The sequence below is a fragment of the Pleurodeles waltl genome, chromosome 10 (assembly GCF_031143425.1).
Source record: "Pleurodeles waltl isolate 20211129_DDA chromosome 10, aPleWal1.hap1.20221129, whole genome shotgun sequence".
Classification (NCBI taxonomy): domain Eukaryota; kingdom Metazoa; phylum Chordata; class Amphibia; order Caudata; family Salamandridae; genus Pleurodeles; species Pleurodeles waltl.
This window is the reverse complement of record NC_090449.1, coordinates 457,134,773-457,161,439: the sequence shown is the minus strand read 5'-3', so window position 1 is coordinate 457,161,439 and position 26,667 is coordinate 457,134,773. Positions and strand designations below refer to the sequence as shown.

Sequence of the window (26,667 nt, the reverse complement as noted above, 5' to 3'; positions counted from 1 at the left end):
AGAGGAGAATTAGACAATTTATGTAAGGAGGACCCTTTGAAGAAAGAAATTGAGCTGTCTGAATGGCTATCATCTGTTGGAGTGCTACACAAACACAATGGTAATATCAGAATATGTGTGGTTCTCAGAGACCTGAGTGGTGTGTGTGGGCAGACCTTTATCATTACCTAAGAATGGCAAAATGTTCCCTCTTATTAAAGGTGCTAAAGTCTTCAACATACTTGATCTTAGTTCCGCAAACTCTAAGTCACTTACCACCTTCATTATGCTGAAAGTGCATATAGATATGAAAGCATACCATTTGGATTAGCATTTGCTTCTGCAGTTTGTCAATACACAATGTACACATATTTTAAAGGGAGAAAAAATGTGGTACAATTGCAAGATGACATTCTGATATTTAGAAAATTGAAGTGGTGATTTGAAGATAATCAAAGATAAGTTTGATGTGGATTCAGTTGCCATAATATTAGCAGTGATGGAGTTGCTCCACTGAAAGGTTTTGTGAGTGCCACTGTATAGACATTTGAACCAGCAAAGATAATCTAATATACATTTTCGGTTTAGCTGAATACTATGCAAAGTATATGCCTTTATTTGCTGACAAACTATTTCATATGCAAACTCTAATGAAAACGAAGTAAAAGTTTGTGTGGAATGGAGAATGTGCAAGATACTTCAGTGAAGTAAAGGATGATATAGCTGAGCACCTACTTTAAGTTAGTTTGACACTGGGTGTAATTTTAACAGATGCCAATAATGTTGGCATTAGAGTGGGGTAATTACAATAGCAATGAAAAAAGACAGTGACATCAATGTATGTTTCAAGACTTTTGAAGGGTGCTAAGATTAACTACTCAACTTTTGAAAAAGAGACACTAGCATGCTGGTGGGGAATCAAATACTTCCAGAATTTGTCTGTAGAGTTTGTGGTCAGAACAGATATTTGGCTACTTATAGAGTTATCTACTGCAGAAAGGTAGTAAAAGAGCAATGCCCAAAGTGGTAAGACGGCAATGTACACTGGAGTAATTGGCAAGATGGCAATTTAGACTGCAGGAATGTCATTCCAGAAAGAAGCAATGGGGCACACACCACGTTTTTACAGATACAATCACCATGGAGTCTAAGCCTGAATGTTACAGAGGAGAAGGAATGAGACACCACCTAATATAGACACACTCACCACCTGGGAAATCCAAAATGCTTCTCCCATGCAAACAGCATAGAAACCTATTTCATTAAAGAACCCTTCACCATAGCTTGATCAAATACCGTCATCTTTGCCAGCAGAATAAACCCTATCACCATGGCGAAAGTACAAACATATGACCTGTCACAGGCAGAATAAAAGCATAACTTTGACAAATGCAGTGCAAACCTTACTCCAGCACAGGTTAACGTAACACTAACACAGGTATACCACAATCCCACTCTAAATTAGGAGAATATCACAGAACAGAGTATCAACACTACAATACAGGCAGTAGCGAAATCTGATCATCGTACTTATGAGATCCCACTACAAATGAGACAGTAAGGAACCTGCTTCTGCGCTAACACTGTAATGGAGAACTGCACTAAATCAAGGCTCATAGATCCTGCTCCAGTTGCAAGCAGTTAGAAGCCATAAAACAAGAAATCCTGCAGCAAAAATGAAGAGGGTCACATGCCAATGATGGCAGCACGAAACGTTCAAAGACAGTCACACAAAACGTTATGCCAATTCTCACCTCACAAACCTCTGTTATAACACTGGCAAATGACAACATTGGCAAAATGTCTGCTACAATACTAGTAGCACAATCTTGCTCTATCAGCCACATGGAAGTGTCTTACAACATCAGCAGCAGAGAAACCCCCACCAAGAGCAGCAGCAGCATTAACCCTGCTCCAGCATCAGCAGCGTTCAATCAAGCTGCAAAAAAGAAGTGTGGCACTTTGCTTCAAATGCCTTAAGTAAAGAACTTACTTTTAACAGCACTTAATCCTACTTGCCAACACAGGCACCTCCTCTGGGATAATGGGCAACAAGCCAGCTTCCAAAATGGGTAGCACAAAATTCGTATCCAGCAGCAGCAAAAAGGAATGCTTCAGCACAAGCAGAACAGAACCTGCTCTGGTAGAAACGCATTTCCATCGAGCAGCAGTAGCACAGAGCAGAGAGCTCCTTCTCCCACAGACTCCTCCACCTTCAACTGTGTTATGTGGAACAATGATTTGAACTTACCCATCACTTGCTTGATTGCCATATTCCACAGACCAATGTCACACTGTCTTTACCACTCACATTATGTTAGCAGGGTTCAAACAATAACATTTGTGCCAGTGTTAGATACAATCAACCTTCTCTCATATCATCACAATCTACTCTATTCTTCTGGTGTAGAACCAGTAATAATCAGTTATGATTAAGAAGCAGCACACCATGGACAATGACGTAATTGGTGGGAAACTGTGCACAGCCCAGGCAACAGCCAGTAAACAATGCCAAGCCAGGAACAGTGATCATTAATTGGTGCAAAGTAGTGGACAGTTGAAAGAAGATGACCTGTATTACATGTGGTTCAGATTTGCTTATGAGTCTCGTTGAAAAGGTAGGCTTAAAGTGATCGACCTTTAGGATAGATGCAGAGTTTCTACTTATTGTCTGACAAGTCATTTAGATTTTCCAAATAAACTAAGGAAAAGAGAGGTATGAGACATGATAGAATTCACATCAGAACATGAACAAATTCAGGAAAAGACCGGAGTCCGGACAACACCCTACTCAGGATAAGATCCAACAGATAAAAAGATCCAACACTGGGCAAGACCAGACCTGGTACAAGACTGGACTCAGCACAAGGCCAGGCTAGGAAGAAAATGGACCTAGGAGAAGAAGCAAATAAAGAAGACAGACAAGTAAAGAGATACATAAAAGAAGACCACCATTGATGAAGACAAACAAGAGAGACGGTTCAGAAGAACAGACTCAATAAGAAGTGACGCTTAGAAGAAGATGTTCTCTGGAGGTCAGTGACGTATGTGTTAAGACTTCTATATATATTATTATTAATGCTACATACATACAGGCCTGGTTATATTTTAACATGGTTACTATTTGTGCATTTAAAATGCTAGAGTGCGTACTTCAAGTGCAGGGCCTAGAAAGTAGACTAACTTTTTCTGACTAGAAAAGCTAGTAAATGTGCGCTTAGATTTCCATGGCAGCTGAAACATGGCTTCAAGGAGAGATTATATTACGTGTTCGATATTGTAAGAAGGAGGAAAAAAGTAGCAGCAGAATTCCCTCTCTACCTACATTTTTAACAAAAAGAATTGTTCAGTATCCTGTGTAACAAAATGGGAGGCAAGCATGACCTAACGTCCTCCTTGCTTAATACAACGCTATGCATAAGAAAGATATATAAGATACCATTGTAGGAGGGGAGAGTGACTGCACGCTGATGGCTTAGGATGTGGGCTGTTGTTTGTTCCCGGACGAATTCTGCCATCCGGTGGCATCCTCTGTACTATGTACCCAGTGACCTACGCTGATTAGATCCCCGACCTGACCACGATCTAAGGTGGGCCCCTAGGGCTATTTTGACTAACCGATTTGCCATATTTGGCTTGCAGGCCTGAACAGTGGACCCTCAAAATGGCAGAGCTGCACTGAAGTGATGACGGCATCATGAGATACTACATTCGATATCTGCTGCAGGGGGCGGTGTGAAGCGGAGAGGAGGTTGGGATCACAGACTTATTGAGCCCCTGGGTGGCAGCTAGTCCCCACTGCGACACCTGCCTCTATTGTGGGAGATGAAGATCAGCGCAGAACAGGCTGCAACCCTGCAGAGGCCCAGTGGAACATAGGCTCAGGAAGGCGTGGCGTACGGCCGAGTGAGGGGTGCGGGGGCTTAGAGTCAGGCCGCCTGCATTAGGGGAGGCAGAGACGGGGAGATTGAGTGGGGCCCCAGACATCACCACAACGCGTATGGGGCTGCATTGGCTCACTTTGACTGGACTGGATGGTGGACAACCATGTTGGCTCTCGCTTCTTCCCCGCCTCCCTCACTGACTGGGACTACTAGCGGGTTCCAATCTGGGACCGCGCCACCTTAACACTTCTGACTATGGCTGGGGATCGTGGCCATTGTCCTGAGGTGCCCTACCTCACTATGTGCGGCCAGACCCAATCCAGAACTCCATCAGGGACTGCAAAGCTGGAGTGGGACTGCAGAGCATGGCGCTGATGCCCTGGGAGCTGGGGTTGACTGCACAGTGAGCATACTGAGGTTGCCTGGGGTCCTGATGGTGGTGCCCCAAGAGCACCCAGGAGTTCTTAACGCTGGCAGCTTGTGGCATTGATCACCGGCAGACCCGTACCATACACTGGGAACTAGGGCTGAGCACAGCCTCAGAGGGGACCTAACTCCAACTGGAACATACTCATTCAAGTACACTTTAGACCTAATGGCTCCCAGGGGGCGAGGATACGTCTATCTGAACTGCAGCTAGTAACAAATGACTGACAATTGCAAAAATACTGCCTGACCCTACCCCCTGCCGACTGCAGCCCGTTGCGAAGCGCTGGAATTGCGGGTCTCTGTGGCGCACCAGTTAGATCCCCATGCTGCTGCCTGCAGGTGCCGGTACCCTTCGGACAGTGGTGCTAAGGACTGCAACACTGCACTTGCCCTGTACAGGGCTAGTTGATTGCACCACCAGAGAGTACTTGCTCTTTTCTGCTCCTGCCCGGTTCCCCTGAGCAAAGGAACACCTCCTGAGGGCTACTCCATATAGTCATGATTAGCATTGGCAATGCTACACTTCCTTTGGCAGCGAACCCTACTCCCCGCTCCTGCTGGCCCCATGACTCCCTGGTCCACACCACCTGAGGACAGCTATGTTTAGCCCGTAGTATACCCTGTTAGCATTCTGCTGCACCCGTACCAGTGTGCAGAGTTGGATAAATACTCCAGGAAGGAAGACATACCAGACACCAGTTCCTCTCAAGAACTGAACTCTGTAAACATGGCAGCAATGGTCTCGAATGCTGCACTCTCACTTGCGGGCCAACAGAGAGCTACCTTAGACACCATACTATAGCTCTGGGGACTCTGCCTATGGTTACCCCTGGCACCTCTGGTGAGATCATCTGAGTGTCACAAGGCTGTCACCATAGAATACTATCTAATGTGCAGCCATTAGCACCTGCTGTGCGCTCATCTTATTAGGCTGCTGGGTCCTTTGTGGACATGGATACCCTATTGACCTTCTGGGTGCATGATGTGAGGTCGGGAAGCATCGTAGCTGGTGCACTCCTCCCCCCCAACCCCTAAAGATGCATTGCATATGATGACTGCAAGTGTGTTGTATGCATGTTTTGAGAATTGGGTGGGGAGTTTTTCGCTTTTTGTCCTGGGGCTGGGGATTTGGGTTCGTGAATTATGGTTATGGGGGTTTATGTGGTAGCACGCCTTAGTCCACATACCTATTTTCTCCTAGGGTGGACATAAATCACTACCTATCCAGAGAAATTGATGCCCCTACCTAAAAAACTGCAGAATGATAGTACACTCCTCACATTACGTCCATTCTGACCTATAATTGTATCAGCTGGAATACAAGGGTCTTAACAGCATGGCCTAAAGATATAAAGTACACAAATACTTAAATAGGAGGGGAGCACATATACCCCTCCTTCAGGAGAAACATCTTATTGCTACTGAGAAAGAGAAGTACGGGGTCAGATATATGCAACCTCACACCAGAGGGATCCTATTGTGGATCCGCCCAGGGGTACCGTTCCAGATGATGTCTGAACTGGTCGACCCTGCTACAAAATATGTAGTGGTGACGGGCCACTTTGCAGGTCGTGACTTGATCATTGTGGGGATCTATGCTAGTAACACGGACAGGGGGTTCCTTGCCAAAATATGGGGAGTAATGGCTCCATATGCGATGCAACATGTACTAATAGGTGGGGATTATGATAGTATCGCAGACCCAGTTCCTGACAGATCTCACCCAACATTGGGAGACTCCCCGGTTCACCATCTAGCACAGACCTTCTCCACCTGCCAACAGAGATGGGGGCTGATAGATTCCTGGAGACGCTGACACCCTGGGTCAGGGATTACTAATTTTACGCGGGACTGCATGAACTAACATGTGAGCCTTGATGCCTTCTTGTGCTCCATGGGCAGTCTAGAACATAGAATATCTGTGTCAGACGGTCTCAGACCACAATCCTGTGCTGCTCTCTCTGAATTGTCACAGAGAGCGACCACAGTTATCGGACTGACACCTGCAGGTCAAGACAAGTCATTTCAGGATGTGGGGCACAGTCCCTATGTCCTGCGCAAAGTAGCTAAAGGCCATATAAGGGAGCACTGCAGGCAACCCCTTAACCCAGGCCATATTGGGCGGGGGGCCCTATACGAGCCCTACCTTTGTTGAAAAAAAAATTCAATCTAAAAACATCAGGAGGGTTCACAATTATTCTTTGACTTCACAAATCCCCAACACCTAAAATGGCTGCTGGGGTCCACTGAACATGCCTCAGAATCGATGGTCCTGGTCGTTATTTCAGGTTTTGTGGATTACAGATTCCTAACAAGTAATAAAAAATGCAAAGTTTCATGAGTGGGGCAGCACAAACTCAGGGCAAGCCTTCCTAGCCTAAAAAAAATGCCTTCCAGGGACTTACCATTCCTTAACCACATACTTCTAAAAGGTTGGTATGAATTCCCCGCTGAAAATAAATGAATGAATAAATAAGATGGCTCAGCCAAAAGCCAAGGTCTAGGGGCCAATCAGCACTGCAGCAAGAGCTATCGGCACACCCCAAGTTGAGCACAGGGCTCTACCGCAGACCATGCCTTATTGTCAATAACTGCTGAAGGCCATGCATAGTGGGTTCAGCCCACTGCAGCAGAGGGTTCTAGCACATACATGCAAAGCCACTGAAATTCACATTATGGTTATCAATTCATACAACACATACTCGCTCTGCCTGCCTTGTTCAAAGCACCGGTGTGCCAACGGTAGAGAAACCAAAAAGGGATATTAAGGAAACAACGTGGTGGGTAGTGCAGGTTATGGCGTGTATTTTATGCATTGATAAACGTAAGTGGGGAATTTCAGTGGCTTTGCCTCTTTGAGCCATCACCATAGCGCAATTTTTAATTGTGCTTTTTGCAGTGATTGTGTGGATGCTTAAGGGATGTTATAGTTAGGTCAAAATGTCAGTTAGACCATACAGGTTCAAACTAACAACCACTGAAATTTACCAGTTATAATTGTCTCAAGTAACTATAAATTGTGCCCTAAAGTAACTATACCATGCTACCCCACTACGCAGAGCGTTCTCATCAGTGAGGTTATTTCAGATGTTGTAGTCATGTTATCAATGATTTCATAGAACATGTTATGACTGATGCAACCTGAGAGGTAATTAGCAATGCATGGTGAGTACATGAGATAGTTAATTTAGGGCACCCATAGAAGACCAAATCGCTGAGGGTCACGGGGGAAGTCCCAGTGTCCCCACAACCCCAGCCGGCTTCGCTCCGCAGCCAGCATCCATAGCTTTTTTTCTCTGCTCCCTCCCAGGTAGGAGAGAAGTTGTGTTCCCTGCCTGGGAGAGTGCGGGCAGGGAATTAAAGTTTGTATTCCCTGCCCGCACTCTCTGGGGCAGAGGACTCAGAAGGCTCCCAGGGATCGAATTCACGGGACACTGCACCACTCACTGGGCCCCAGGGGATGGAGGCCTGAAAGTTTTGGGATCATTTGTCAAGCACGGCAGAGAAAAAGAGTGGTCCCAAAACATTTTTTCCCATGCAACGTCTATGGGGATTTCGCATTTGTGAACACAACTACAGCTCAAACCACTGAACAAATTTGCACCAAATTCGGCAAAAAGCAAGATCATCATGATCCAAAAAGCTTTCTTTTCAATATTTGGTGCAAATCTGTTCAGTAATCTTCGAGTTATTAAAGAAATACACGTTTGAATGTCTAGGGACGCGGATCTGGGGGCAAAAGCAAGGCCCGGACTGACTGGTTGCAACCTGAGAGAAAAGTTGCAGCCACCATTTTGTTTATCGACTCGGTCGGTGGGGAGGGAGGACCGAGGGTTATGGGGGAATAAAAACATGAAAACTGACATAAGGGGTCAGGACAGAGGTATCCTGACCCCTATAGAACACATGGAGGGGTGTCTGAGAGACTCCTCCTGTGGAAAACCAAATTGTCAAATTTTTTGGGGGGCCAATCCATGGATCCGCAGAGCCACCACAGAGCTCAGTGCACTACCCAATGTAACTTCGCGACCAACCATTCATCCATCCCTTGTTATACTAAAAGAACCCCGTACTGCTTTTTGTGTTTTTGTAGTTATTTTGGGAGCAGAGTACGGTTGTGTTCTCCTTTTGCCTTCCCCATCTCTCCCACATACTCTCTCATTGTGTATTGATAGTTGAGCAGCCATCTGGCTGCGAGAGTTTTTTGCGGCGAGCACTCTACGCTCACCTTACCCCTGGCACAGTACTAAGGTTCTACCCACTCACTATACCTTTCCTCTCCGCCCCCTTCGTTTCCCCCTAGCAAGATGGCAGAAGGCCCATCCTTTAATGATGAGGAAGTATCAGCAATACTCGCAGCCCCCTCTCTTCTTGGGGACACAGCTCTATCCAAGAGTTTGTCCCGACTGGGACACTCTAGTGGAGTTAAAACGTTCACAGGTTAAAACCATAACCTTCCTACACGGAGCTGTCCTAACGGAATACCTCCGCAGCAACATGGCACCTAACGGGCTATTGGTTACCAATGAACCACGTATATTTCTAGACGACCTCGAATTTAGGAAGGATTGGGCCCTTATAGCGTGGAAATGTACACGTGATTGGCTTATACTAATCATAAAGACAGCCACTAAATTATCTGAGGCCCTCTTAATTCAGATCAAAACTAGTGAAAATAATTTGAAGTCAGGAGTGAGAATTCTCTCCTTTAAAAAGAAACTGGAGAAGGTGAATAGGAATATGAACGAATACAAAGAATATCTGACCCAGCAAAAAATAGCAAAATTCCAAAAAGATCTAAACCGATTCTCCCTCGAAAAAGTGTACCCCTACACCAAACCCGATTACGTAGCCAAAACCTCCAATAATGCGTCTGATACATCGTCAGGTAGCAACACTAGTTCAGACAATGACAGCGAGTCCTCAGGGAACACACGGCAACGCCACGGGCGACGTGGGCAACGCTGGGGTAGATGGAACTACCCTGCCCTCCGTATTTCAACCAGCAATGGGGATGGCCCAATCAATATGGCCCCCCCACGCAATACCAAGCACCCTTCCTGCAGCACCCAGCCCAATGGTCCTTCCCTGACCCACCACCTCCTTTTTTAGACAGAGGCCACGGGAGGGGAAAAGGGAAAAGGGAAGAGGCACAGTGGCGCCCAAAAGAGGACACCACGGAGAACCTAACACTCAGAGAAGCCACCCCAGGGACAAGCAAGACGCAATAAATGATGATCCAGACAATAAGATCAACATCATAAACTTGAGCAACCGGACACTGAGCGAATTCGAAACCCGAGCATTAAGTAAAGGTTTAAATTTTGTACCTACACCATAAATTGATCTGTTCAAAACCAGAACAGAATTAGCGGGTTTGTTCCGCAAGATTTGCCTCAAAATCTTCTTTCTTGGTAAAGAGTTTGAGGCTCCTGAACAGAACACAGGACTGCATCCTAAGTCCGTCTTCTGTCCATCAGCAGGGCAAATGCCTCCTGAGGTTTTGGCATTCGAGAAATCAGTGTCCCTTAAGATCAATGGACTCAAAAAGACATCAAACAGAGTATTCTACAACATGAGTAAGGAGGAGCTCAAGGCCATGACATGTCTGACATCCGACCCCAGCATCATTATAAAACCAGCCGACAAAGGCGGAGCAACGGTGATTCTACCACAAAAGATGTACAGAGATGAGTGTGAGCGGCTTTTGGGCGACATTAAACATTACAAACGCCTTGCCCGTAACCCCACTCCTGATATCCAAGAAGAGATCTCCTTCTTGGTGGCTAAAGGTATGGAGAACAACTGGCTCACTGAACACGAGGCAGCTTTTCTAATACAGACCAACCCTAAGATCCCTTACTTCTACATTCTGCCTAAGGTACATAAAGAAAAGATTCCCCCTCCAGGCAGACCTATAGTGTCCGGGATCGGCTCAGCATTAGAGCCCTTGTCTAAGTTTGTGGATTTCTTTTTACAACCATTAGTGAAAAGAATCCCTACCTACCTCAAGGATACCACTGATGTTCTACTACTACTGGAATCCATATCTTTTGACAAGACTAAAGAACTCCTGATTACTCTAGATGTGGAATCTCTATTTACTAACATCCCCCAGGAGGCCACACTGGAAGTAATCAGTAATCTGTTAGAAGCAAATATGGGTGATTCTATAACCCCACCCGAATTCATACTGGACCTCGCGCATCTTGCACTCATGAGGAACTATTTCAAATTCAAAGAAAGTTTCTTCTTACAAACACAAGGGACATCTATGGGCAGCACATTTGCCCCTAGTTTGGCATGCCTCTATGTCGACAATTTCAAGAGACTTGTGGTCCTTCACGATGACAACCCGTACCGAGACCAGATAAAACTCTGGAAGCGGTACATAGACGACGTCCTGCTGTTTTGGACGGGAAATAAGGAAGAGGCCCTTGATTTTTCTGTCTGGCTCAATGGGGCTAACCCCTTCCTCACCTTCACCATCACCATAGGTGAAAACAAACTACCTTTCCTCGACCTTCTCATCTATGAACACGAAGGTGGCTTGGCAACTGAAGTATACTATAAACCAACGGACCGTAACAATCTGCTACAATACCAGAGTTTTCATCCACGAGCTCTGAAGGATAACCTCCCAGTGGGACAATTCCTACGACTGAGACGGAACTGCTCGTCTGTAGAGGATTATCGCAAGCATGCTGACAAACTAGCCACCAAACTACAAGCAAAGGATTATCCCACACATCTGGTCAACAGGGCTCGTAAGAGAGCACGCAACAACAACAGGGACCAGTTGCTGCAGCCCCGGGCAGTGAAACCAGACCTAGAGAAGATTGTGTGTGTCACCACCTTTAGCCCCTTATCCAACAGGATTCAGAAGATTATTAAAGATGACTGGAAGATCCTCACATCAGGTGGCTTACCATTCTAGCAGCCACTACATGCATATAAGAGAGCATCCAACATACGTGACCTAGTGGTCCACACAAGACCTAAAGAAAAGCCCCGTCCCAGACAGACTATGCTCTGGCATCTCCCACCCCCAGCAGGCCACTACCCTTGTGGCAATTGCAGCGTGTGCCGCCTAACCCTTAAATCTACCACCATTAACCTCGACCTCAAATCCCCATGGGTACAAAAATCTATTATGAACTGCAACAGCAAGAATGTGGTTTACTTGATCAAATGTCCCTGCCAACTCAAATACGTGGGTATGACCACCAGAAAGATCAGTACCAGAATCTGCAACCACAGGAGCACGATCCGGTGTAAACGCGATGCCACCAAATTGACCAGTCACTTCCTTCTGAAGAACCACTCTCCAGATGACATGTCCTGGACGGTCCTCGAGAAACTTCCCCCAACAACCCTCAACATGTCACAGAAACTATTTCGGGCCGAACAACGCTAGGTGTGGAGGTTGCACACAGATACTGCTGGTCTGAACGATGAGATACCCTGGTTCTCTCGTCACAATTAGGTCCTCCGCTATTTGCCTACTGAACCAAGTCGGTCTTTCTGCCATCCCTGTATTCTCCCTCTGTTCTTGCCCTCTGTACCTTTTCGTGTTCCCTCCACATCCACTTCCGTTGCACCTTTTACCCCCCTTTTCTTTCCCTTTCTCCCCCATCCAACCCTTCCCTCGCCCCTGTATCTCCCCCTTTTTCTCTTTTCTTTTTTTTTTCTTTTCCTTTTTCTTTCCCCCTTTGTCCTGTCCTGCCCTACCTCCCCCACTGTGTCTTCTATCCCCTTTCACCGATTTATCCTGGCTCCTTCTCTTCCACTCTCCTCTTTTTCTCCCCCCTCCTTGCTTTCCTTTGTTTTTTCCTCTTCTAGCCCCCTCCTTTCCTTTCCCCCCTTAACCCCTCCCATCTTAACCCCCTAACCCACAACCCCCCTGTAAAGAAATGGCTCCCTGTTGCAGTTACCCCCCACTTTTTGCCTGATACTGATGCTGACTTGACTGAGAAGTGTGCTGGGACCCTGCTAACCAGGCCCAAGCACCAGTGTTCCTTCACCTAAAATGTACCATTGTATCCACAATTGGCACACCCTGGCATTCAGATAAGTCCCTTGTAACTGGTACTTCTAGTACCAAGGGCCCTGATGCCAAGAAAGGTCTCTAAGGGCTGCAGCATGTCTTATGCCACCCTAGAGACCCCTCACTCAGCACAGACACACTGCTTACAAGCCTGTGTGTGCTAGTGAGAACAAAATGAGTAAGTCGACATGGCACTCCCCTCAGGGTGCCATGCCAGCCTCTCACTGCCTATGCAGTATAGGTAAGACACCCCTCTAGCAGGCCTTACAGCCCTAAGGCAGGGTGCACTATACCATAGGTGAGGGTACCAGTGCATGAGCACTGTGCCCCTACAGTGTCTAAACAAAACCTTAGACATTGTAAGTGCAGGGTAGCCATAAGAGTATATGGTCTGGGAGTCTGTTTTACACGAACTCCACAGCACCATAATGGCTACACTGAAAACTGGGAAGTTTGGTATCAAACTTCTCCGCACAATAAATGCACACTGATGCCAGTGTACATTTTATTGTAAAATACACCACAGAGGGCACCTTAGAGGTGCCCCCTGAAACTTAACCAACTATCTGTGTAGGCTGACTGGTTCCAGCAGCCTGCCACACTAGAGACATGTTGCTGGCCCCATGGGGAGAGTGCCTTTGTCACTCTGAGGCCAGTAACAAAGCCTGCACTGGGTGGAGATGCTAACACCTCCCCCAGGCAGGAGCTGTGACACCTGGCGGTGAGCCTCAAAGGCTCACCCCTTTGTCACAGCCCAGCAGGGCACTCCAGCTTAGTGGAGTTGCCCGCCCCCTCCGGCCACGGCCCCCACTTTTGGCGGCAAGGCTGGAGGGAACAAAGAAAATAATGAGAATAACAAGGAGGAGTCACTGGCCAGTCAGGACAGCCCCTAAGGTGTCCTGAGCTGAGGTGACTCTAACTTTTAGAAATCCTCCATCTTGCAGATGGAGGATTCCCCCAATAGGATTAGGGATGTGACCCCCTCCCCTTGGGAGGAGGCACAAAGAGGGTGTACTCACCCTCAGGGCTAGTAGCCATTGGCTACTAACCCCCCAGACCTAAACACGCCCTTAAATTTAGTATTTAAGGGCTACCCTGAACCCTAGAAAATTAGATTCCTGCAACGACAAGAAGAAGGACTGCCTAGCTGAAAAACCCCTGCAGAGGAAGACCAGAAGACGACAACTGCCTTGGCTCCAGAAACTCACCGGCCTGTCTCCTGCCTTCCAAAGATCCTGCTCCAGCGACGCCTTCCAAAGGGACCAGCGACCTCGACATCCTCTGAGGACTGCCCCTGCTTCGAAAAGACAAGAAACTCCCGAGGACAGCGGACCTGCTCCAAGAAAAGCTGCAACTTTGTTTCCAGCAGCTTTAAAGAACCCTGCAAGCTCCCCGCAAGAAGCGTGAGACTTGCAACACTGCACCCGGCGACCCCGACTCGGCTGGTGGCGATCCAACACCTCAGGAGGGACCCCAGGACTACTCTAAGACTGTGAGTACAAAAACCTGTCCCCCCGGAGCCCCCACAGCGCCGCCTGCAGAGGGGAATCCCGAGGCTTCCCCTGACCGCGACTCTTTGAACCTAAAGTCCCGACGCCTGGGAGAGACCCTGCACCCGCAGCCCCCAGGACCTGAAGGACCGGACTTTCACTGGAGAAGTGACCCCCAGGAGTCCCTCTCCCTTGCCCAAGTGGAGGTTTCCCCGAGGAACCCCCCCCTTGCCTGCCTGCAGCGCTGAAGAGATCCCTAGATCTCCCACTGACTTCCATTACAAACCCGACGCTTGTTTCTACACTGCACCCGGCCGCCCCCGCGCTGCTGAGGGTGAAATTTCTGTGTGGACTTGTGTCCCCCCCGGTGCCCTACAAAACCCCCCTGGTCTGCCCTCCGAAGACGCGGGTACTTACCTGCAAGCAGACCGGAACCGGGGCACCCCCTTCTCTCCATTCTAGCCTATGCGTTTTGGGCACCACTTTGAACTCTGCACCTGACCGGCCCTGCGCTGCTGGTGTGGTGACTTTGGGGTTGCTCTGAACCCCCAACGGTGGGCTACCTTGGACCAAGAACTGAACCCTGTAAGTGTCTTACTTACCTGGTAAAACTAACCAAAACTTACCTCCCCTAGGAACTGTGAAAATTGCACTAAGTGTCCACTTTTAAAACAACTATTTGTGAATAACTTGAAAAGTATACATGCAATTTTGATGATTTGAAGTTCCTAAAGTACTTACCTGCAATACCTTTCGAATGAGATATTACATGTAGAATTTGAACCTGTGGTTCTTAAAATAAACTAAGAAAAGATATTTTTCTATATAAAAACCTATTGGCTGGATTTGTCTCTGAGTGTGTGTACCTCATTTATTGTCTATGTGTATGTACAACAAGTGCTTAACACTACTCCTTGGATAAGCCTACTGCTCGACCACACTACCACAAAATAGAGCATTAGTATTATCTATTTTTACCACTATTTTACCTCTAAGGGGAACCCTTGGACTCTGTGCATGCTATTCCTTACTTTGAAATAGCACATACAGAGCCAACTTCCTACATTGGTGGATCAGCGGTGGGGTACAAGACTTTGCATTTGCTGGACTACTCAGCCAATACCTGATCACACGACAAATTCCAAAATTGTCATTAGAAATTGATTTTTGCAATTTGAAAAGTTTTCTAAATTCTTAAAAGACCTGCTAGGGCCTTGTGTTAGATCCTGTTTAGCATTTCTTTTAGAGCTTAAAAGTTTGTAAAAGTTTGAATTAGATTCTAGAACCAGTTGTAGATTCTTAAAAAGTATTCCAACTTTTAGAAGCAAAATGTCTAGCACAGATGTGACTGTGGTGGAACTCGACACCACACCTTACCTCCATCTTAAGATGAGGGAGCTAAGGTCACTCTGTAAAATAAAGAAAATAACAATGGGCCCCAAACCTACCAAAATACAGCTCCAGGAGCTTTTGGCAGAGTTTGAAAAGGCCAACCCCTCTGAGGGTGGCAACTCAGAGGAAGAGGATAGTGACTTGGAGGACAATTCCCCCCTACCAGTCCTATCTAGGGAGAACAGGGTCCCTCAAACCCTGACTCCAAAAATAATAGTCAGAGATGCTGGTTCCCTCACAGGAGAGACCAACACCTCTGAAATCACTGAGGATAACTCCAGTGAAGATGACCCCCTGTTAGCCAGGATGGTCAAAAGATTGGCTTTGGAAAAGCAGCTCCTAGCCATAGAAAGGGAAAGAAAAGAGATGGGCCTAGGTCCCATCGATGGTGGCAGCAACTTAAATAGGGTCAGAGATTCTCCTGACATCCTAAAAATCCCCAAAGGGATTGTAACAAAATATGAAGATGGTGATGACATCACCAAATGGTTCACAGCTTTTGAGAGGGCTTGTGTAACCAGAAAAGTAAACAGATCTCACTGGGGTGCTCTCCTTTGGGAAATGTTCACTGGAAAGTGTAGGGATAGACTCCTCACACTCTCTGGAAAAGATGCAGAATCTTATGACCTCATGAAGGGTACCCTGATTGAGGGCTTTGGATTCTCCACTGAGGAGTATAGAATTAGATTCAGGGGGGCTCAAAAATCCTCGAGCCAGACCTGGGTTGATTTTGTAGACTACTCAGTAAAAACACTAGATGGTTGGTTAACTGGAAATGAAGTGTGTGACTATGTTGGGCTTTATAATTTGTTTATGAAAGAACACATTTTAAGTAACTGCTTCAATGAAAAGTTGCATCAGTATCTGGTAGACCTAGGTCCAATTTCTCCCCAAGAATTGGGAAAGAAGGCAGACCACTGGGTCAAGACTAGGGTAACCAAAACTTCCACTGGGGGTGACCAAAAGAAAGGGGTTACAAAAACTCCCCAGGAGAAAGTGGGTGACACTAGAAACAAAGAAAAAGAGTCCTCTGTAGGCCCCCAAAAACCAGAACAGGTGGGTGGGCCCCAAGACACAACCCAAAACAAAGGTGGGTACCAGGGTAAGAACTGGGATGCCACTAAGGCATGGTGCCACAACTGTAAACAGTCTGGGCACCACACCAAGGACACTTCTTGTCCCAAAAACAAACCCCAGAACAAAATTCCAGGGGTAACCAGTGTAGCCATGGGAGATGACTCCTCAGATGAGGAGGTCTTCATAGCCTTCAACTGGAAACAGGGCCCAACAGGTGAGTTGGAGATTCCAGAGGGAAGTAGACACTTCCACCACCTACTGGTGAATGGAATCCCAACCACTGCCCTGAGAGACACTTGTGCCAGTCACACTATTGTGCATGACAGGCTGGTGCTCTCAAACCAGTACATCCCAGGTGAGACTGCCAGGGTAAGAGTTAGCCTAGACAGGGTCACTAAGAGGCCTGTGGCTTTAGTACCCATAGAAGTGGGTGGCACTCTTAGCTGGAGAAGGGTAGTAGTCAGTACAGACCTCCCCCTTGATTGTCTCCTTGGAAATGACTACCCAGAGGTTAGTCAGAGCCCAAGAGAGGAACTGGTCCAGTGCCAGTCCTCTCCCAAGGATTCTGGAAGTCCTGCCTCTGCAGTAAATGCAAGCAGGCCCCAGAAGAAGAAGAAAAGAAAACAGAGTAGGAAGGGTGGACAACCTTTAGCCAAGGTTACAGCAAGCCAAGGAGATTCTGCTCCAGTAGGGGAGAACTCCAAAAATGGCCCTGATAAAGTCCAACCTGACCCACAAGAAGTCCTGGCTAGTCAGGCAACTGTTAAACCTGAGTGGGTGGCTCCTCAGCTAACAGAAGAAAGAGTGGAAGAAGGGTGTTTACTACAAGATGTGGTAACCCCCCACTCTAATACAGCAGACAGGCAACCTGAACCCAAAGAGGCCTGTAACTTAGCCCCTTCCCTTTTAGGTGAAGAGCTAAAGGTGTGGTTCTGGGCACTGACAGCTGTCAGTGGCCTCTGCTGGGTGTTAGCCTTTATGGCTGCACTATCCTTGGCATGGTGGTCAGACCCCATGCCAAATAGCAAGTTAGGCCCCCTGACCCTGTTGGTCATGGTGGGGTTACTCCAGCTCTGGGTAACCTCTTTGGGTAAGCTAGGGATGACCCTGGCTAAGATAAGATTAGCAGAGGTGGATACCTCTAAACCCAAAATAAAAAGAATGGGTGGAGACATTGAAGAGGCAGACAAGAGGCAATTCAGACTAGGTCCTATCACTGTGGAAGTGGGTCAGTTCCCCAAAGGGAATGACCTGAACAGAAGGATGTAAGGCAGAGTAGGCCCTGCAACTAACCAGCCTATTTCTCCTACTCTTCCTCGCCTGACAGACTAGGAAGACTCTCCCAGCTTGGGCTGAGTCTCCTGGCCTGTGGGCTGGGGGGGGCTTGTGTAAAGAAATGGCTCCCTGTTGCAGTTACCCCCCACTTTTTGCCTGATACTGATGCTGACTTGACTGAGAAGTGTGCTGGGACCCTGCTAACCAGGCCCCAGCACCAGTGTTCCTTCACCTAAAATGTACCATTGTATCCACAATTGGCACACCCTGGCATTCAGATAAGTCCCTTGTAACTGGTACTTCTAGTACCAAGGGCCCTGATGCCAAGAAAGGTCTCTAAGGGCTGCAGCATGTCTTATGCCACCCTAGAGACCCCTCACTCAGCACAGACACACTGCTTACAAGCCTGTGTGTGCTAGTGAGAACAAAATGAGTAAGTCGACATGGCACTCCCCTCAGGGTGCCATGCCAGCCTCTCACTGCCTATGCAGTATAGGTAAGACACCCCTCTAGCAGGCCTTACAGCCCTAAGGCAGGGTGCACTATACCATAGGTGAGGGTACCAGTGCATGAGCACTGTGCCCCTACAGTGTCTAAACAAAACCTTAGACATTGTAAGTGCAGGGTAGCCATAAGAGTATATGGTCTGGGAGTCTGTTTTACACGAACTCCACAGCACCATAATGGCTACACTGAAAACTGGGAAGTTTGGTATCAAACTTCTCAGCACAATAAATGCACACTGATGCCAGTGTACATTTTATTGTAAAATACACCACAGAGGGCACCTTAGAGGTGCCCCCTGAAACTTAACCAACTATCTGTGTAGGCTGACTGGTTCCAGCAGCCTGCCACACTAGAGACATGTTGCTGGCCCCATGGGGAGAGTGCCTTTGTCACTCTGAGGCCAGTAACAAAGCCTGCACTGGGTGGAGATGCTAACACCTCCCCCAGGCAGGAGCTGTGACACCTGGCGGTGAGCCTCAAAGGCTCACCCCTTTGTCACAGCCCAGCAGGGCACTCCAGCTTAGTGGAGTTGCCCGCCCCCTCCGGCCACGGCCCCCACTTTTGGCGGCAAGGCTGGAGGGAACAAAGAAAATAATGAGAATAACAAGGAGGAGTCACTGGCCAGTCAGGACAGCCCCTAAGGTGTCCTGAGCTGAGGTGACTCTAACTTTTAGAAATCCTCCATCTTGCAGATGGAGGATTCCCCCAATAGGATTAGGGATGTGACCCCCTCCCCTTGGGAGGAGGCACAAAGAGGGTGTACTCACCCTCAGGGCTAGTAGCCATTGGCTACTAACCCCCCAGACCTAAACACGCCCTTAAATTTAGTATTTAAGGGCTACCCTGAACCCTAGAAAATTAGATTCCTGCAACGACAAGAAGAAGGACTGCCTAGCTGAAAAACCCCTGCAGAGGAAGACCAGAAGACGACAACTGCCTTGGCTCCAGAAACTCACCGGCCTGTCTCCTGCCTTCCAAAGATCCTGCTCCAGCGACGCCTTCCAAAGGGACCAGCGACCTCGACATCCTCTGAGGACTGCCCCTGCTTCGAAAAGACAAGAAACTCCCGAGGACAGCGGACCTGCTCCAAGAAAAGCTGCAACTTTGTTTCCAGCAGCTTTAAAGAACCCTGCAAGCTCCCCGCAAGAAGCGTGAGACTTGCAACACTGCACCCGGCGACCCCGACTCGGCTGGTGGCGATCCAACACCTCAGGAGGGACCCCAGGACTACTCTAAGACTGTGAGTACAAAAACCTGTCCCCCCGGAGCCCCCACAGCGCCGCCTGCAGAGGGGAATCCCGAGGCTTCCCCTGACCGCGACTCTTTGAACCTAAAGTCCCGACGCCTGGGAGAGACCCTGCACCCGCAGCCCCCAGGACCTGAAGGACCGGACTTTCACTGGAGAAGTGACCCCCAGGAGTCCCTCTCCCTTGCCCAAGTGGAGGTTTCCCCGAGGAACCCCCCCCTTGCCTGCCTGCAGCGCTGAAGAGATCCCTAGATCTCCCATTGACTTCCATTACAAACCCGATGCTTGTTTCTACACTGCACCCGGCCGCCCCCGCGCTGCTGAGGGTGAAATTTCTGTGTGGACTTGTGTCCCCCCCGGTGCCCTACAAAACCCCCCTGGTCTGCCCTCCGAAGACGCGGGTACTTACCTGCAAGCAGACCGGAACCGGGGCACCCCCTTCTCTCCATTCTAGCCTATGCGTTTTGGGCACCACTTTGAACTCTGCACCTGACCGGCCCTGCGCTGCTGGTGTGGTGACTTTGGGGTTGCTCTGAACCCCCAACGGTGGGCTACCTTGGACCAAGAACTGAACCCTGTAAGTGTCTTACTTACCTGGTAAAACTAACCAAAACTTACCTCCCCTAGGAACTGTGAAAATTGCACTAAGTGTCCACTTTTAAAACAACTATTTGTGAATAACTTGAAAAGTATACATGCAATTTTGATGATTTGAAGTTCCTAAAGTACTTACCTGCAATACCTTTCGAATGAGATATTACATGTAGAATTTGAACCTGTGGTTCTTAAAATAAACTAAGAAAAGATATTTTTCTATATAAAAACCTATTGGCTGGATTTGTCTCTGAGTGTGTGTACCTCATTTATTGTCTATGTGTATGTACAACAAGTGCTTAACACTACTCCTTGGATAAGCCTACTGCTCGACCACACTACCACAAAATAGAGCATTAGTATTATCTATTTTTACCACTATTTTACCTCTAAGGGGAACCCTTGGACTCTGTGCATGCTATTCCTTACTTTGAAATAGCACATACAGAGCCAACTTCCTACACCCCCCTTTTCTCTTTTCTTTCTTTTCCTCTTTTTGTCCCCTCCTCGGCCCCTTCCGTCTTCCTCTCCCCTCCCCTTCTTCATTCTCTTCTCTCTCATCCCTCTTTCCTTCTTTTATTCCGTATTTTTCGTCCCCCCTCTTTCCTGGCCTCCCTTCTTGAGCCCCCGCCCCTCCCCCTATCATCGATTTGCCCCTTCTGATGCCTTCCCCTTCCCTCTCCATTCCCCCTTTTTTATTTTATTTCTTTTCTTTATCTTCGCTTCATTTTTCTAGGCTGCGGGCCGCCGGGCAGACCTGTTCCCCGGCGTTTCCCGGCGTCCCCCGCAGGGCCTACGTCACTTCCTGACGTGGGCACCCACGGTACGGCAGAGACAACACACCGGCCGACCGCAATGGAAGCTCCTCTTCCGGGTCCCACGCACAATTATCGATCGGACCACGGCCTGCGGCGGTGATTGCCTCCACCTGTTTACAATCCACCCTGGCGATTATCACTATATTAACCCGTCTCTCCCAGACCACTTCATCCAAGCGGTCCAGGAAGAGGACGGTTTATGCGCACAGTGAGCGCCCACCTTTGATGCAGTGAGTGATCCGGCAACCCCTGGATAACACAGATAAGATTTCTATGAGCTTCCTACTCTCTCATTCCTTTCTCTTTCCTTTTTTCCTCCTTTACTTATTTCTCTCCTGTTTCCCCTCCTTTCTTTCTTTTTTCTTTCTTTTGTTCTTGTTCTTTTTTATTTTTCCTCTTTCTTTTCTCTTTTCTTTCTTTTTTTCTTCCGTCATCTTCTCCTGTTTCTCTTTCCTTTTTCCTTTTAACTTTTTTCTTTTTTTTTCTCCTTCTAGCTGATCTTTTCATCCTTTTTTCTATCATCCCCCCTTTCCCCTCTGGGTCAGGTGCTTTTTTGTGTTATGGAACCAAGCAGGTGTCCTTCCACCAATGGGCCTCGCCTTTTGATCTCTATAGGCAGGTCATTTCTCTTTGGTTTCTAATTTTGGTTTTTATCTTCACGTTCTCCCCCTTCTTTTGAACCTTAGTGTCTGACTATAAGGGGACACTCCCTCTCCTGGACACCAGAGGCCAGTAGCCTCTAGGGACAGGGTAAGAACTTCCTAAATACCATCCTAGTAGTACTGTCCACTACCTACTAGTGATTTTGTCCATAAATTATATGTGATGAATGTTTTGTGCACCCAGTAATTCTGTTTGCTGCATGTTTATCTGCCTCACGTGTGCTGTGGTTTGCTGTGCAGTGCCGTGTCACAATGCTACTCTCATTGTCGGTCTGTTTTACTTCCCATAGGTCCCCTCCCAGCCAGTTTCCTGGCAAGGTAGGCCCCTTCTCTCTTTTTACTCACTTTTTCATTTTCTTAGCGTGAGTAGCAGGGATCCTTCGGCATGATGAATGCCCCGAGACTTTCCAGAGCTCATTACTGAGGGCAGAAACATGTCGGCTCCTTCCTCCTAGATAGGTGACCCTGTGAGTCCTTGTTCTCACAGAGGTGTCCCAATCTCCATTTTTTAACCACACCAAACAGAACCTTTTATTAAATACTCACACAGGTATCTGTTTAGGTGTTTTTATTCCTTAGTTTAGCTGGATCCCTCTATTTCCAGAACCAGAATTAATTTACGCACTCCCTCCTGTTCCTTTAACAGTGAGGTTGAGTCCGCCCAGGTGGCACTGTCCTACCTGGGTGGGGCTAGGTGGTCATATGATGAAGCATGACACTATATAGTGTGTGAGACCACCTAGTCCATAAAGGAAATTCCTTTCCCCCCCCTGTTTTCCAGACCTTCTGCAGTACCACCGCTTACTGATACCCTGCCTCCAATTGAGGAACACGAAGGATCTGGTGTCACAATTGATGCACCATTGATCCATCCCTCGTTATACTAAAAGAACCCCGTACTCCTTTTTGTGTTTTTGCTTTTATGTTTTTATCCAATTGATCATTCATTTTTGATTGCACAAGTTACTTAAGCATTTTGCACAGTTCTATCATCAAGATATATTTGGTGGCGGGGCAGCTACATTGGGCTATATTTGGGTTCTTTGTTTCTCTGCAGACATCGTGGGAGACTTATTTGTTATCAAGCTCCCTCGTTTCCTCACTTACTGCAGTGAGCTTTCAGTTTTACAGCTTTGATTCAATCAAGATGGTGCCACACTTTAGTTGTAATTACAGACTGTTAGCACTAAAGTTTCTCATTAGAACACTGTTGGATTACCAGGGAGTTAACTAACGGGCTGGTGTTGGTGTTGAAAGTACAGGGAGTGCAGAATTATTAGGCAAATGAGTATTTTGACCACATCATCCTCTTTATGCATGTTGTCTTACTCCAAGCTGTATAGGCTCGAAAGCCTACTACCAATTAAGCATATTAGGTGATGTGCATCTCTGTAATGAGAAGGGGTGTGGTCTAATGACATCAACACCCTATATCAGGTGTGCATAATTATTAGGCAACTTCCTTTCCTTTGGCAAAATGGGTCAAAAGAAGGACTTGACAGGCTCAGAAAAGTCAAAAATAGTGAGATATCTTGCAGAGGGATGCAGCACTCTTAAAATTGCAAAGCTTCTGAAGCGTGATCATCGAACAATCAAGCGTTTCATTCAAAATAGTCAATAGGGTCGCAAGAAGCGTGTGGAAAAACCAAGGCGCAAAATAACTGCCCATGAACTGAGAAAAGTCAAGCGTGCAGCTGCCACGATGCCACTTGCCTCCAGTTTGGCCATATTTCAGAGCTGCAACATCACTGGAGTGCCCAAAAGCACAAGGTGTGCAATACTCAGAGACATGGCCAAGGTAAGAAAGGCTGAAAGACGACCACCACTGAACAAGACACACAAGCTGAAACGTCAAGACTGGGCCAAGAAATATCTCAAGACTGATTTTTCTAAGGTTTTATGGACTGATGAAATGAGAGTGAGTCTTGATGGGCCAGATGGATGGGCCCGTGGCTGGATTGGTAAAGGGCAGAGAGCTCCAGTCCGACTCAGACGCCAGCAAGGTGGAGGTGGAGTACTGGTTTGGGCTGGTATCATCAAAGATGAGCTTGTGGGGCCTTTTCGGGTTGAGGATGGAGTCAAGCTCAACTCCCAGTCCTACTGCCAGTTCCTGGAAGACACCTTCTTCAAGCAGTGGTACAGGAAGAAGTCTGCATCCTTCAAGAAAAACATGATTTTCATGCAGGACAATGCTCCATCACACGCGTCCAAGTACTCCACAGCGTGGCTGGCAAAAAAGGGTATAAAAGAAGGAAATCTAATGACATGGCCTCCTTGTTCACCTGATCTGAACCCCATTGAGAACCTGTGGTCCATCATCAAATGTGAGATTTACAAGGAGGGAAAACAGTACACCTCTCTGAACAGTGTCTGGGAGGCTGTGGTTGCTGCTGCACGCAATGTTGATGGTGAACAGATCAAAACACTGACAGAATCCATGGATGGCAGGCTTTTGAGTGTCCTTGCAAAGAAAGGTGGCTATATTGGTCACTGATTTGTTTTTGTTTTGTTTTTGAATGTCAGAAATGTATATTTGTGAATGTTGAGATGTTATATTGGTTTCACTGGTACTAATAAATAATTGAAATGGGTATATATTTTTTTTTGTTAAGTTGCCTAATAATTATGCACAGTAATAGTCACCTGCACACACAGATATCCCCCTAACATAGCTAAAACTAAAAACAAACTAAAAACTACTTCCAAAAATATTCAGCTTTGATATTAATGAGTTTTTTGGGTTCATTGAGAACATGGTTGTTGTTCAATAATAAAATTAATCCTCAAAAATACAACTTGCCTAATAATTCTGCACTCCCTGTACGTTTCACTCTGCATGTCAGAATTATTTTACTGAAATAGATAGAAAATGTGTCCTAATTTTTCTTTCTACAATACTAACCATAATTTCTCTGATAAAACATTCCTGTTAATTTTATTAATTTCTAAAGGATGTTTTTAAAGTGTTAAAGCTTTTAAAGCTTTGATTCAATCAGGTGTGTCATACATCATAAATAAGAATGTTAGCACTCTAGTTGTTAATTTATGGGAGGCAGCAGTAGAATACTGGAAAATCTACTGACAGGCAGCACCTGTGCTAGTACATTTTCTACTTAGTATGTCAGACTTTATTCTCACATGGCTGAGGATAGGGCAAATTTACAGAAACATTACTCTCATTTTAGCATCTGCATCACCTTCTATACCCTCTAATAGAAAATCATGAAAAAAATGTTTTGCTCTCAGACATTGTTCATTAACTCCCCAAAGAGGATCAGCATGACATAGTTAATACTATGAGGTGTTCAGAAGGTGAATTATGATGAGCGGGAGGTAGGTGCGTTAATGTGGCTCATAATGTATTGCCCCTCTCGAATGTTGGCTGGTGGTGGACGCCTGACCAGGGATACCCACTGCAGGAGAGGACTTTGTGATGGGAAAGATAAGGACGTATCTGCTATCTGTGGCTCAAGACGATAACTACACATGAACTCCATCACAGATGGGGAGCCAGATTTCCTATACCATCTTGAAATGCAGGTTACTTGCCCATCAAATCATTAAAAGTACTTTTTCTGGATAAAGATCTGGCTTTCTGCCAACTTGGTTTAATTCTATTCAGAAGTTTTCCCTGTACCATTGTCTAAAATTCCCTGTGGAAATTGCATGGGAAAATTCCTAATTTTTCTCTACAATCGTTTGATGAATCACCCCGAAACTCTCCAAGAAGGAGGAGGTAGATAAACTTTTTTTTTTTTACATCTTCGGGAGAATAGTCAAACAGAACTTAAGTCATTACCAAAAAAAAAAAAAGATCTTGTTATGGAAATAAAGCATGATTCTGTGTATGATATAGATATATATATACTCTCACAGTACAGGCACTCCATGATCGTGCTCAGTGAATTCTTTAATGAATTAACTGAAAATGGGAAACAGAACGTGTTTCAGCTGTATCGCCTTTCTCAACCTGAAAAACATTGACATCTTGCTTCACATTTTAACCAATCATTTGTTGCCTATGTCTCCCACACCTGCAATGTGAAAATGAAAACATACTTAGGGGTCATTATGAGTTCGGTGGGCGGCAAACTCATTACCGCCACTTGACCAACAGTGTGGTGAAGTCCCCGTCGGCCCTATTATGATTTTCCCGATGGCCCAGTGAAAAACAGGGCCTTTACGTTGATGCCAGCTAATGGAGCCGGCGCCAATGTGGCGGTGTGGCGGGTACAGCAGCACCCATCGCGCATTTTAGTGCCCCTAATTCGGTCAGTGAAATGCACAACGGGGCTGTGCATGGGGGCCCCTACACTGCCCATGCCAAGTGCATGGACAATGGAGGGGCCCCCGAGTGACCCATTCCATCAGCCTTTCCCTGGTGGTGTAAGCCGCCAAGAAAAGGCTGGCAGAAGGGGACTCATAATCCCCAGGGAGGTGCTGTATGCTGTGCCACCCTGGAGGATTACAAATGCCGAGACAGCCAGGCTGCTGGCTGGCGGCAGACTGGCAGTGGCTGCTTTTCTAAGATGGCATCTCCGCCATGTTCATAATATGGCGGGCGGACTGCCATGATCGCGGCGGTCCGCCCGCCGTGTGTCTGGCGTCCCAGGACCACCAGACTCATACTGAGGGCCTTGATGTGTTTCAACAAAATCTCAATTGTGAACCAATTAAAACATTGTTACTTTTCTTTGAACTTACATTTATGGAGCTGTAACAATATCACCCACATTTAACAATCCTGGGATCTCCTCATATAAAATCCTTCCATTTCAGTCTGTGGCCCTGGAATATTTTATATGAGGAGATCCAATGATTTTCCATAGATCATACTGTTGTGTAGCCATTTTAGCTATAGTTTTATAAACGTTACTTTAGCAAAACTAGGCCTGCCGCTGTGCACTTTAACCTAGATATGTTTTATTCTAGCTTCATCATATTATTTTAACAATAGCTACATTTGCGGTCTTGTTTTATTTTCTCTATCTAGCTGTTCTTAGCCTAGGTCAGCACTGCGTTCTTAAACACAACATTTCTTCCATTCTGTGCTTTTCTCAAGGCTGCAGTAAAATAGGTTGCCGCCAAAAGTGGTACTCTTTGTCTCCAATGTTAACACAAACGTACACACTCTTATGTGGGGATCCTTTCTTGGAACATCAGCTGTTTTTTAATAAAAACACTACTTTGACCCATGTACGTTAGAGGGAGCTTCCACCCAGATAATCAGGACTGCATGCTAATTGCTGAGTGCTTTGCTGCACCTG

At 46.7% G+C, this 26,667-nt stretch overlaps 1 protein-coding gene across 2 annotated transcripts in view; it reads right to left on the bottom strand.

The window, feature by feature from the left end:
• The window catches only part of LOC138261617 (arf-GAP with GTPase, ANK repeat and PH domain-containing protein 3-like), a 2,246,054-nt gene that overhangs the window by 1,246,598 nt on the left and 972,789 nt on the right, over positions 1-26,667 (bottom strand). The window lies entirely within an intron of this gene.